This window comes from Notolepis coatsorum (assembly GCF_963971535.1).
Source record: "Notolepis coatsorum genome assembly, chromosome: 13".
NCBI classification, from domain to species: domain Eukaryota; kingdom Metazoa; phylum Chordata; class Actinopteri; order Aulopiformes; family Paralepididae; genus Notolepis; species Notolepis coatsorum.
The window spans coordinates 41355837-41369178 of record NC_140177.1 but is presented as its reverse complement, the minus strand read 5'-3'; positions in this window follow the sequence as shown (position 1 = coordinate 41369178).

Genomic DNA, 13342 nt, shown 5'->3' with positions numbered 1-13342 from the left:
ACACCTGGAAACCAACCACCACCCTATGTTTAGTTTAACAGGAGGCGGTTGTTCCTATAACCCCCGCAAGAAAAAAATCCAAAACACAACTGCGGGTATACAGCAGTACAAGTGTTTCAGTTCTCAAGAAGGGGTTAACCCAGGCCAACAGGTCGACGAGAACGAGTCCGGACCTGGGCCCAGCGGACCGGGACGTACACAGGGATGCCAGAGGGGTACAAAGAACCACCTCGACAGCCCCATCCCAGCCCCGCCAAGCAGGAGAAGAGAGGGGCGAAAAAAGAATGGAGAAGGACCAGGCTCCTCAGCACAGCGCAAGGTACAACACAAAATGGACCAAGCAACAGTGAAGGATAATACGCAGTGACATAACCACGAACACCTCCATAACATCAACCCCTGCAACGCCCGGGCCAACCCGACATTTTCCCCCCGAAAAAGCACAAGTCCTTCAGGGTACCAGAACAGCAGATCTGCGCCCCGGCAGACAACGGGTTAACTGACCTGGTCCGGCACGACCAGAACCAGCCCTGTGTCCTAATCACGCCACCATCCCCAGTCCTAAGAGAGGGGTAGGTACGCGTGTCGATCTAAAACATCACAGAGGGCGTCACCAAGATGGTCAGAACATAAAAGCACCGCGCCCGGTGGCCCACCCCAAGGGCGTGAGACCCTTCCGCCAATGCTTTGATCTATTCCGTTATCTCCCCCCAGAGATGAACGAGAATTCATTGAGACTAACCTAGTACACTGGCGCTCGGAAGAGACAAACTCCATCCTAGTTGCCCCACAAAAAACGCAGTTTCCATGATGAGTAACCAAGGCGCGCAAGCCCATGCATGGTTGCACACAGAAGCACCCAGGGCCAGCACTATGTACACGTCGAGACCCAAAACATATCAATGGTAATTCTAACAAGAACCCAGATAACGTTCCCTCCAAACCGCCTGGGAGAGCGGCAGGAAGCTGGCAAAGAGACACAGAAATGGGTCCCATATGACGCGTCCGAAGGAAAACACCCCTGTCAACCCTGCTCTGTATAAAAGAGAGGGGACAGGGAACCCCCAGAGAGACTTCCCACGTGAGTAACAATTGAAAAGGTAACATTGAGCTACGTGACCAAAAGCTCAAGACATATGCAAGAGAGCGCAGAGCAGAAAACGTTTATTTTTATTTTTTTAAGTTCTCACGCACCGCATAACTCATCTTGACAATAACAGAGGTCCACAACATGGATCCTGAAAAGAACTCACGGAAGTCTCACAACCAATAGAAACATGCCCAGTGACGTACTCTATGGCGGGGGGAATTCCGTGACCCACCTGCCCAAATATGGCGTGGGGCCAGGGAACCCCCCCCCCTCCCTACCCTGTGACACGCTGACCCAACAGCGTGACAGGAAGCCCGAAGGACAGGAGGTCCAACCCCCTGACCAATCAGAAAAAAGGGGAGGGAGGGTTTATCAGTTCACCCCCTCATGACCCCACACCCCGGATACGATGAAAAACAACCAGCAGCGATGATACCCGTGTACCTAGCATGCTACATGAAAAGCGTATATCCACTAGGATAAGCTAAACCAATGCACGCCAGCCACAGACGATAAACTCGTTTGCGAACGGGTTTTATATACAAGGCTTTAGGCTTATGTATAAATGTAAATGTAAAAATGTAAAAATGTAATGTGCGAAACACGTCACCCATGTTTTATGTCTAAAGAAAAACACAGACGTTTAAGAGAGGGTCAAGACCTCGGTACAAGCTACATATATGAGCACTTCTGTAGGCTAACACTCTAACCAAGTTGTGGACTCGATGCCATGTTTCCAACGTAACAGAATACACACAACCCCCTCAGATAAAAAACGGTAAAGTTTACCATTACAAGAAGAACACACTAACACAGTCTTCTTCATGATGAGGGAAGACAAGTCTTTCGACCAAGTGCTAGCCACAGGCCTTGCCAAGCACACATATATATAGCGACCAGAACGATTGACAAGAAACTGTCCTACTCTCCTAAACAAACACACAACCCCACAGCTAGGTGAGGGTTTACACATCGTATCCCCAATATATAACAGTGAATAAACACACAGTTTGTAACAAAAAACAGTCCCCCACCAGGACGGACCTTTTATTTAGTAACAAAATTATATGTTGGGGAGGGGAAGGGGACAGGGGTAAACGGGAAGAGTCACTAGCGGCGCCTGCCGCGTGCAGCGCGGTGCTTGCCCCCACGGGGAGCCGGCCCGGAGGGACGGTTCTGGGAAACCTGGTCACGTCGATCCCTACCGTCACCTCCGGGCGTGGTGCGGCTGGCTGCGACGGACGAGGCACTCCCTCCACTCCTGGCCTTCTTAGACGAAGGCCCAGCAGCGGCGGCGGTGGTGGTGGAGGCAACGGTCGCGGTCCTCTGCCGGCGTTGTTTTCGTTGCCCATCACCGGTGGCATCGGGTCGGGGGAAATGGGGTTGGAGCACAGAGTGCTCCTCCTCCATCTCTCTGCAGGCAGCCGTCATCTGCTGCATGGCCGACCCGAACAGCCCAGCATCGGAGAGGGGGGCCGTGAGCAGGGGAATCCTCTTCTGTTCCGGCACCCTCGCCTGCTCCAGCCAAAGGTGGCGCTGGGATAGAGTGGCCAGGGTGCGCCCCTTCCCGGCGGCTATCGCCTGCAGCTGGGTAAAGTGCAGGATGGCTCCAGCCGCTTGGGCGTGAAGATATTGATGGTGGTCATCCAATACCGACCCGCCCGCCATCATCCCCGACATGTAGCGCACTAGCTGTGCGATGTTAGACGTCGCAGCTAGGCTCTGAGTCGCGGCGATGTACGCCTGGTCACTCCAATTAGCCATCTGCCTAGCCGATTTCCCTTGGGGAACCGGCTTCCGCAACGGCTCCCACACCACTTCGGGACAAAGTATGGATGTCATCGGGCTATCAAGCCGAGGCACCCCATCCTTTAGTCCCTGGACCAAACCCGCCACCCGTGTGACTGGCACGTAGGCGGGGGTAAGGCCAGTGATGCGGGAGATTACCTGTCCCTGTTTCACGTAGGCCTCCATTGAAGGGAAGAATGGGCAGACAATGCCCGTCTCTCTCACAGGATGACGTTGCCAGAGATGACCTATCATGTCATCAGGGACAGGTGCAGGCAGAGGCTGTGGCAACGCCACGCCTACTGTATATTATAGGCTGGCTGTTGTATTTTTTTTAAAGGCCCAATCAGTGATCCAAACGTAAACAATTTTTTTGTACATTTTGAGTACAAAAAATTGCTAATAATGATGTAATAATGTAAAAATTCTCATTAAAAATACCTGATTATGAGAAAAAATTACGATGCATGGAATATTGTTGAGGCACACTAGTTACAACTATATTTCAAACAGGCACTCCATGTCAAAAAGGTTGCTGACCCCTGTTCTAAACTAAGGCAATGAAAAACATTATATTGTACAAGGCATTTTCCTTCCTCTGAATATTCAAAACACTTTAAAAGACAACCACAAACCGCCTCAGCCAGTCCTTCGTGCCAGTAGCCATCAGGCTCCACAACCGAGGGCATGGACTGCAGCCAGCAGCTGGAGAACTAACGGCAGCCCGAGAACTGTGAGAACTGTCTGACTTAACTCTTAACTACTAAACCCTGCAAGGACTGTGGCAAAGCGTGTATTATGACCGATTACAGACCCTCACATGTACCTTTATTTTTAATGCTTACTTTTTACTCATATTTTATGTTGTATTTTTCATTGTCTATATTTATTGTAATATCTATTACCCTGCCTGTATCTCCCTTTCCCTTTCCCCCGTGCTGCTATGCCACCTGCATTTTCCCAAGGGGATCAATAAAGGAGAATATCTTATCTTATCCTAGTAGTCCAAACTTTCTTATGGGGTATGTGAATACAGTATAACCCTAATTTAAATTGATTGGATGGAGCCTTTAATATATATTATAACATAGCCTATATCAATAACAGTTCACCGCAGTTATGTCTAGGCTATTCAAAGTCAGTCTATGTGGCTGCAAACATCAAATGTAATGTTTGGCCTGATGGTGGCGCTAGAGGTAAAGTCACAAGATCACCAAAATCAACACATTTCTTCCTCTAGAGGTCTTGAATATGCACAGTACATTTTGTAACTGTATAACTAAGGGTCAGGATATATACTCATGTGAAAATTAATAGTTTGGCCAGGCATTGGTGCTGGAAGCTTGATACAGCCATATATGAAAGTAACAACCCATAACCTATAAACAACAGTGAGTATTAGCTTGTGGCACTGTCCTTCCTTGAATACTAATCTGCCACTGTTTGCAATACAAATATTTACCAACCAATTAGTCTATCCATCAGTAGTCTGTAGTTAAGCTCAAGCTCTGAGTGCAATATTATGGGCCATGACATAGACCACTGCACTTCCGTGTTACATTGAGCTCATGGAGGAGAGAGTGGGGGGAGAAAATGAATGAATGTGGATGAGAGCCTTGACATTAAGTGGTTGTAGCTACGGCTGTGGGGTGCTGGAGACATGATCCAATAGACTTTTATACACCTGAGTCTCCTGAACACGGAGAGACCAATCCCAAGTCGATCTGCACTTTTTCAGTCGAGCTATAGTCACTTTTCCGCACCTACTCCCAAACTCTGCATGCGCAGATTGCCCATGGAGTCTCTCTGGATTGTCCAGAGATCTAGGTTTATCAATTGTTTGTTAAGTTCTTCATTTAAGACCTTAATGATGGTATCAGGATCTTTATGTGAATTTCACAAGCAACTGCCATTGTGGCCTTGAGGGCAGGGCCATGGTTCCCTGCCTGTATGTCAAACCGCTGGAACTGCAGCTAATGTGCCAGCCTTCTCGTTTCCCGTGGCAGCTAATGTGCCAGCAGCTCTTACTTTGCGGTCGAACTGCATGTGGTAGAAGAAGCACATGCCAGCAGGCTTCTGTCACTGGGCCGCAGCAGTGGCGACAGTGGTGTTTGCCGGGGGCTTGGCTCGACCGGAGCAGCGCAGCTCTGGTGTCCAGAGGGGAACTCCTTAATTGGAGAGTTGGCCAAAGCTCAGTTAATTGCCCTATCAGTACTGAAGAGGAAGTGTCACAGGTTGTCATGCTCTGGGGGGGTCCTCAAGAATACTCACAACTCTGGTTGAGGTGGAGCTGCTGAGTGAAGAGACGACGTAACAATACTTTGTGTCATTGTCTGTGATTTTTTACATTGCAAATTGAGCCTCTGTCTGGTCAAACCAAGCAGTAGCTTACTGCTCCCGAAACTGGCAATCAATGTAATCAAAAAAGTCAACCAACTAACAAGATTCTTGTACCGGATCTCCTCTCTGGTAAACAAGAACACCCTGAAGACTCTGGCAGGAGCACTCATTCAAGGGTACTACGACTATGCTTGCACCTCATGGTACCAAAGCACCTCAAAGGCACTAAAAATAAGATTACAAACATCACAAAACAAACTGGTCAGACTACTGCTTGACCTTACTCCTAAAACCCACCTCACCCCTGCTCATTTTGACAACCTAGAATGGCTTAGAGTAGACGACAGAGTACAGCAACTTGCAATGGGCCTGGTCTACAAGATACACTACACCACTAAGGTACCCATGTACATGTCGAAATACTTCCCAAAGGTCAGTGAATACCACGACCACAACACCAGAGGGAGTTCCACAAATCATGTTCAACCCAGATTCGGCTCAAACAAGGGACTAGACAATTATGCCACATCAATGTGGAACGCCCTACCCACATCCGTAAAATAATGTGAATCCCTACCCACCTTCAAAACCGCTCTCAAAGAGCACCTACGAGAGGCTTCAATTAGAAACTGGCCCCTGTAAATGTCACTCCTTACAACACAGTCACACAAATGTTACGTTACTTCTCTGTGACACAGAATCGACTCTAATTACTTGACAAAGGACAGAAAATGTCACAAGGCAATAACATTAGTGATTTCACTGTGAATTATGTAGAAGTTCCAATGGATTATCCCACATACAATCACTCGTTTTATGTATTGGAAAGGGATCTTGACATCTACATGTGGCAAAGGCAATGTGAAACCACTGCATGATTTAGAAACGCCAACCAGAATGACCGCCGAGCACTGGAGAGAGTAGTGCGAACGGTCGAAGAGATCTGCAGATGCAAGCTACACACCTTAGACAGTATATTCACAGAGCGGTGCGTCAGCAAGGCACACAGGATCCTGAAAGACCCTAGCCACCCAAACCACAAACTGCTTGAGCTCATGCTGTCTGGCAGACGGTACCGCAGTCTCAGGTCTATACATCCAAGAGAACACTGAACAGCTACTTCCACCGGGCAGACTACTGTCGGATATACTCTAAATGAAGAAGAAGAATGTGACGTACCTGGGTACGTGGGTTGGTCATTACCATTATTACTGTATTTATGACACCATCTGAACATCAGGTTAGTATATTTAATGTGTTGTTTTGTATGTGATGTGTGTGTGTGTGAACATGAGAGCTAATACTGTCTCTTTTCTCTCCCTGTCAGGTGCTGCCCGTCCCTACACTGAAGAGTGCTGATTGCCTAATGAATGACAGCTGATGGCAATCACCTCAAGAGGGATGGGTAGCCAAATACCTGACAGCACACACACGTCTGGGCGCCTCATTCTGTCAATTGCCAGTGACCAGAGTAGAGTGAGGTTGCCATTGTTTGCCACTGTGGTGGAATTGATACTGTGCTTATCTACCGCTTCGGGTGGACTAAAGTACTGGTATATGTATATATATATTGTTGGCCTTTGTGCCACTTCTTTACCTGAGTGAGTATCCTTTTGTTGGCCTTGCGCCTATTTTCCACTGAGTGTGGAGTGATACTGTTGGTACGTTTTGCTGGGTGGTTCCCAGTACCAACCTCTGGCTGGTTGGTTAGTTTAACTATTATTCTCACCTTGTTTGTTCTCCCCTTACCCTTCTCCCTGTTTGTTAATTGTTTGTGGGTTGTTTTTTCCCTTTGTTGCCTATTTAAACATCAGTGGAGGTTTCAATCCCTACCCGGCATAATAAATATAATTTACTATTTTTGGAACAACGTCTTGTGTTTATTATTACCTACCTGCCTGGGACTATTTTGAAAGCATTTACTGAGAGAGGCTGTTTCTGTTCATGTACAGCCTGCTCCAGCTACTATTCTGTGCGGTCGTTAGACCTTCGTACATGACATGGGGGCTCGTTAGTTTGCACAATTGTATAGTTCCTTGTTGTTATGTGACATGTGGACTTGTCGATTGGAGCGTGTCAGGTAGGTTGCGTTTTTTCATTTGGTAAGTTGTATTATTATATATCCATATTTTTGTGCTGCACACTTAACTGTTGTAAACCGTTGTTGTGAGTTATGCTCTTAACCATTCTACTTTTTTTCCACATAGGTAAAGGGTGGATCAACTGCTTTGGTTAGGGGGAGGGGGGCACGCGTCGTCTATTCCGGTGGAGTGCGCAATGAAATCGGTAAGCGACTGAAGATATGTGTAGTCCTCATTCTGCTAGGGAAGTAGTTTAGACGGGGTAGTTAGTGTTACCCAGTGTGATCCTAGTTAGGTGATTAGAACCGACATTTATTGTTTTCATGAATGTTAGATGTGGATATTAAATCGAATTGGTCAGGTTGTCATACTGCATAATGTGGCTGTTGAGTGTTGCACAGGGACATTATTGAGTTCTATAGGTGAGTGGCTATTTTGTGGGGCTTATTGAAGTCTGATTTGTTGTAGTATTGTGGGTAGTATTGTGTGTTGCTACGGCAGTATACTTTCTTTCATAAACTGTATTCAGAGTGCAGAGTGCAGAGTGCAGAGTACAGAGTACAGAGTGCAGAGTGCAGAGTGCAGAGTGCAGAGTATAGATTTTTCATGAGTAGAGCTATGGAGGTTTGTGATCAGGATGTTGGTGTGTCGGATCCTGAGAGTTTTGACTCTGCATTAGGTTCAGACCATGGTTCTACTACTTCTGCTGGTGAGTTGAGCGCACTGAGCGCTGAGCTGCGTTTACCCTGTCTAGAGGAGAGGGCGGCTTTGCGCAGGGAGGAGAGAGACAGGCAGGACAGAAAGGAGGAGAGAGACAGAGACAGAGAAGAGAGAAAGGAGGAGAGAGAATGGGAAGAGAGAATGGAGGAGAGAGACAGGCAGGACAGAAACAGGGAGAGAGACAGAGAGAGAGACAGGCTGGAAATAAAGGAGGAGGGAGACAGGCTGGAGAGAAAGGAGGTGGCTGATAGGGAATTTCAATTGGCGATGAGGAAACTGGAGTTGGAGTGTGGTGACGCTAAACGTAGCACCATTTCCTCTCCAGTACTTTCCGACCCCCAGGCACCCTTTGATATTAGTCAGCATATATCCTTGGTTCCCCCCTTTCAGGAGTCTGAGGTGGAATCATTTTTCTCTGCTTTTGAGCAGATGGCGTGGGCTTTGCATTGGCCAAAGGACCAGTGGGCGACTTTATTGAAATACAGACTCACTGGTAGAGCTCAGGTGGCGTGCGGGTCATTATCGAATGAAGACAGCGTGGTATATGAGAAAGTGAAAAGTGCTGTCTTGCGCGTGTACGAAGAGGTACCAGAAGCATACAGGCAGCATTTTCGCAACCGCCATAAGTCTCCTTCCCAAACCCATGTTGAGTTCTCCCGGGAGGAGAGACTTAATTTTGATCGGTGGTGTTCTGCGTGTGAGGTAAAGGACTTTGCGTCATTGAGTGAATTGGTACTTGTGGAGCAGTTCAAAGCCACCCTGCCGGTCGAAGCTGTGCTCTATTTACATGGGCAGGGGGTGTCAACACTCCGACAGGCTGCGATTTCGGCAGATGAGTTTGAATGGTCACGAAAACATGTTTCTGTACGTCCTAATGTATGTGGTGGAGGTGGCTCATTCGTGAGTGAGTCAGCATTTCAGCCACGCTCACCGCCGTCTAAAAGACCGGTGGTGTGCAATTATTGTAAGAAAACTGGCCATATGGTAAAAGGATGTCATACGCTGAGGAAGCGACAGGAGACAAAGGGGTCAGCTCAGAAACCAAAAGGTGTGGGGTTGATTGGTACAGTGTCATGTTCTGACCAGAATAGCTCTCTGGAAAAAGAAAGTGATGACTGTTTTAAACCCTTTCTGTTTGATGGTTGTGTGTCACTGTCGGGTGACATCTGTGACCAACGGAAGGTGAGAATACTCCGTGATACAGGTGGTTCTCAGTCATTCCTCCTGGCTGATGTCTTACCGCTAAATGAAAACTCTTACTGTCAGTCTAGTGCGATGGTAAGAGGTATTGAAATGGGGTGTATGCGCGTGCCGTTGCATAAGGTGCATGTACAGTCAGATCTGATCACAGGTTGTTTTCCTGTCGCTGTTCGCCCATGTTTCCCTGTGGAGGGCGTTGAGTTTATCATGGGGAACGATATTGCTGGGGAGAGTGTGATCCCTGTGTTGGAGGTTGAAAACGCTCCATTGACTGACTTGTGTTGTGATGAATTGATTAATAATCACCCCAATGTTTTTTCTGCTTGTGTTGTCACCAAGGCACAGGACAGGAAGCGGACTCAAGCTTTGGCGTTGAGTGACTCTGTCGGTGGCGAGGCTATCGCTGAGGACAGGGGGCCATCTATTGGAAAGATGGAAGAGGTTGCTGTAAGTAGCGTTCAGGGGAAGCTGGTAATTCCCAAGTTTGCTGACGTTTCACTACCACTGACTCGTCAAGCATTGATCACTGCTCAGCACAGTGATTCCTGCCTATCAAGTTGTTTTGCGGCAGTGGCCAGTGCTACTGCTAGTAGGAAACAGACTTTTGTGATAGAGGGGGTGTTGCACACCTAGACCGGGTGTAGCAGATTTGAGGTGTGGAGAAGACTAAAGCGTCAAATTGTGTTGCAGATGATATGTGGACATTACATGTAAATGTTGGCACATGACCATGTGTGGTCTGCTAATTTAGGTATTGCTAAAACTTGTAATAGTGGGGACGCCAAATCAGGGGGTGCATCCGGCTCCCCTGCGCTCCATTCCGGACATGGGGGAACCTTTTGAACATGTATCTGTCATCTGCCTAAAACAAGGGCGGAAAATCATTACATGTTGACAATTATGTGTGGTTCCACCCGTTTCCCGGAGGTGATACCTCTGAGGAAAATTATTGTTCCGGCCGTTACCAAGGTTCTAATTTGAGTGGCATCATTTTGGGTCCTGTTGATGTTATTTGACAGACGCCATTTTGGATCCTGACCATGTTATTTTTGTGACGCCATTTTGAAAGGAGATGGGCGCTGTGATGGTGCCAGGGCAATGTGCTGAATTTTGTTTCCCTGTGGGCTGTCCTGTTAAGCGCGATGAGATGATTTTTTGTGCTTTATTTGTTTTCCCAGGAAGTTTCCAGTTTGTTGTCTCCTGTTGACAGGACGGTATCGGTGGAGCGGCCTGTCAAAGTAGAGGTTGTTGTTTCTGTTTTCCCTGGTATGTGGTACTAATCGGATGTTGGGTAATAAGTAATAATGTTTTGCTAACCCTACAGGTTCGCTCTTATGGGGGGAGGTGTGACGTACCTGGGTACGTGGGTTGGTCATTACCATTATTACTGTATTTATGACACCATCTGAACATCAGGTTAGTATATTTAATGTGTTGTTTTGTATGTGATGTGTGTGTGTGTGAACATGAGAGCTAATACTGTCTCTTTTCTCTCCCTGTCAGGTGCTGCCCGTCCCTACACTGAAGAGTGCTGATTGCCTAATGAATGACAGCTGATGGCAATCACCTCAAGAGGGATGGGTAGCCAAATACCTGACAGCACACACACGTCTGGGCGCCTCATTCTGTCAATTGCCAGTGACCAGAGTAGAGTGAGGTTGCCATTGTTTGCCACTGTGGTGGAATTGATACTGTGCTTATCTACCGCTTCGGGTGGACTAAAGTACTGGTATATGTATATATATATTGTTGGCCTTTGTGCCACTTCTTTACCTGAGTGAGTATCCTTTTGTTGGCCTTGCGCCTATTTTCCACTGAGTGTGGAGTGATACTGTTGGTACGTTTTGCTGGGTGGTTCCCAGTACCAACCTCTGGCTGGTTGGTTAGCTTAACTATTATTCTCACCTTGTTTGTTCTCCCCTTACCCTTCTCCCTGTTTGTTAATTGTTTGTGGGTTGTTTTTTCCCTTTGTTGCCTATTTAAACATCAGTGGAGGTTTCAATCCCTACCCGGCATAATAAATATAATTTACTATTTTTGGAACAATGTCTTGTGTTTATTATTACCTACCTGCCTGGGACTATTTTGAAAGCATTTACTGAGAGAGGCTGTTTCTGTTCATGTACAGCCTGCTCCAGCTACTATTCTGTGCGGTCGTTAGACCTTCGTACATGACAAAGAAGAAGAAGAAGAAGAAGAAGAAGAAGAAGAAGAAGAAGAAGAAGAAGAAGAAGAAGAAGAAGAAGAAGAAGAAGAAGAAGAAGAAGAAGAAGAAGAAGAAGAAGAAGAAGAAGAAGAAGAAGAAGAAGAAGAAGAAGAAGAAGAAGAAGAAGAAGAAGAAGAAGAAGAAGAAGAAGAAGAAGAAGAAGAAGAAGAAGAAGAAGAAGTCTTTATTTGTCATGCAGATTAACACACACATGCGAGATGGGCGACACACAGGAACACACACGCACATGCATTGGGTCGCTGAGGAAATGTCTCTCTGCACTTGACCAATTGTGTCGTCCTTCCCCCCAAGGGCAGCCGGGAGCAGACATGGGCTCCTGTCCGTCTTCGTCAGGGATGCGACTGCGTTAGCGATCTGTTCTGCATGTTTTTCCATTGGGTTTATCTTATTGGGATGGGAAACCCTTGCGAGCACGGGGAGAACATGCAAACTCCACACAGAAAGGCCCGGGAGATCCCCCACCTGGGTACCTGGCATTCTGGCAACCTGGTCCCCAAGCGGGAATCAAACCCAGGAACTTCTAGCTGTGAGTGTTAACCACTACACCACCTTGAGCACAAATTGATCGCAAATGATCACATTTCTACCTTGTAAAAAAACATATACCACCTTGTATTGTATAGATTGTATAAATCATTGTGTATTGTCTACTATGGTTGAGGAGTCGAGAAAAACAAGCATATCACGTTTTTAATATATGTACATTTTAAAAAGCTGTGACAATAAAATAATATGAATTTGAATCTGAATGTAGCATCAGTTTGGCCTTTAGGTGAGATGATTGGACTAGACATTATACAGCACAAGTACAGTACTACAAAAATAAGTTTGGTTTCCAACCAGAGTGCAAAAGTAAAGTGGTAAATAGTAAATAGTAATATACAATGTACATGTGATAAAACTGGATATAAAATATATAAATTAGTACTACTGAGTAATAGTGCTAATCATACAGAGTTGTAGTATCAATATGTATAGTGATACAGGTATAGATAATAGAGACAGTATGGTAGTAAGTTGTACTGGCCAGCAGCACAACTAGTAAGAGTAGGTAAGAGATATGTACAGATATAGATATAATATCTATCTTATATACATATATACAAATATATATATATGGTGTATACAGCATTATTGTACATGCTATCATGCAGAGTTGTATGGTTATATGCAGGTGTATAAGTAGGTATATAGAAGGATTATATGCAGATATATTCAGACAGATATGTTTATATATATATGCGTTAAGTATATAAAGGTATATACGGTATATACAGCACTATTGTACATGCTATCATACAGATTTATAAGGGTAGACTATAGTATGAGGTCAGTAGTTATGATTATTATGATCACTATGATTACAATGTAGGGCAGTTGTTGTGAAGGGCCAGATTAAAGCTGAGAATCTACATTTATTGTTTTATATACATTGTATATTATTTATATATACACGGTATATCCCTTTAAGCCTGCGTTCGAATCATAGTAATATTCGCTTTCCTTATTGGATAACGCCATCGGCGCCAGACCGCAAGCCCCCAAAGTCAGGTTCAAAGGCGAGCCCGGGCATGTCGTAACATGCCCGGAGACAGCGTATTGATTCGAGACGAGAACTGAGGTTTGGCACTAGATAGCCACTTAAGTATATATACGGCGCAGGTGCGAACAGCAGCAGTGTTCGTCTAAGTAGCTGTTCATCAAGTTCGGTAACAGTGAAGTGAGCAGCAGTGCGTCTAACAGAGCGTCGAGAACCATGTGCGAATTGAATAGTAAAGTGTCAGATTTAATGCAGTATCGTCAAGTTCGACTTAACTTAATGTGAAGTAAATAGTCGTTAATTTATTGTGTATCGTGCCAACCACAGTTCGTTCGTGTGTAGCATTACCCAGCGGT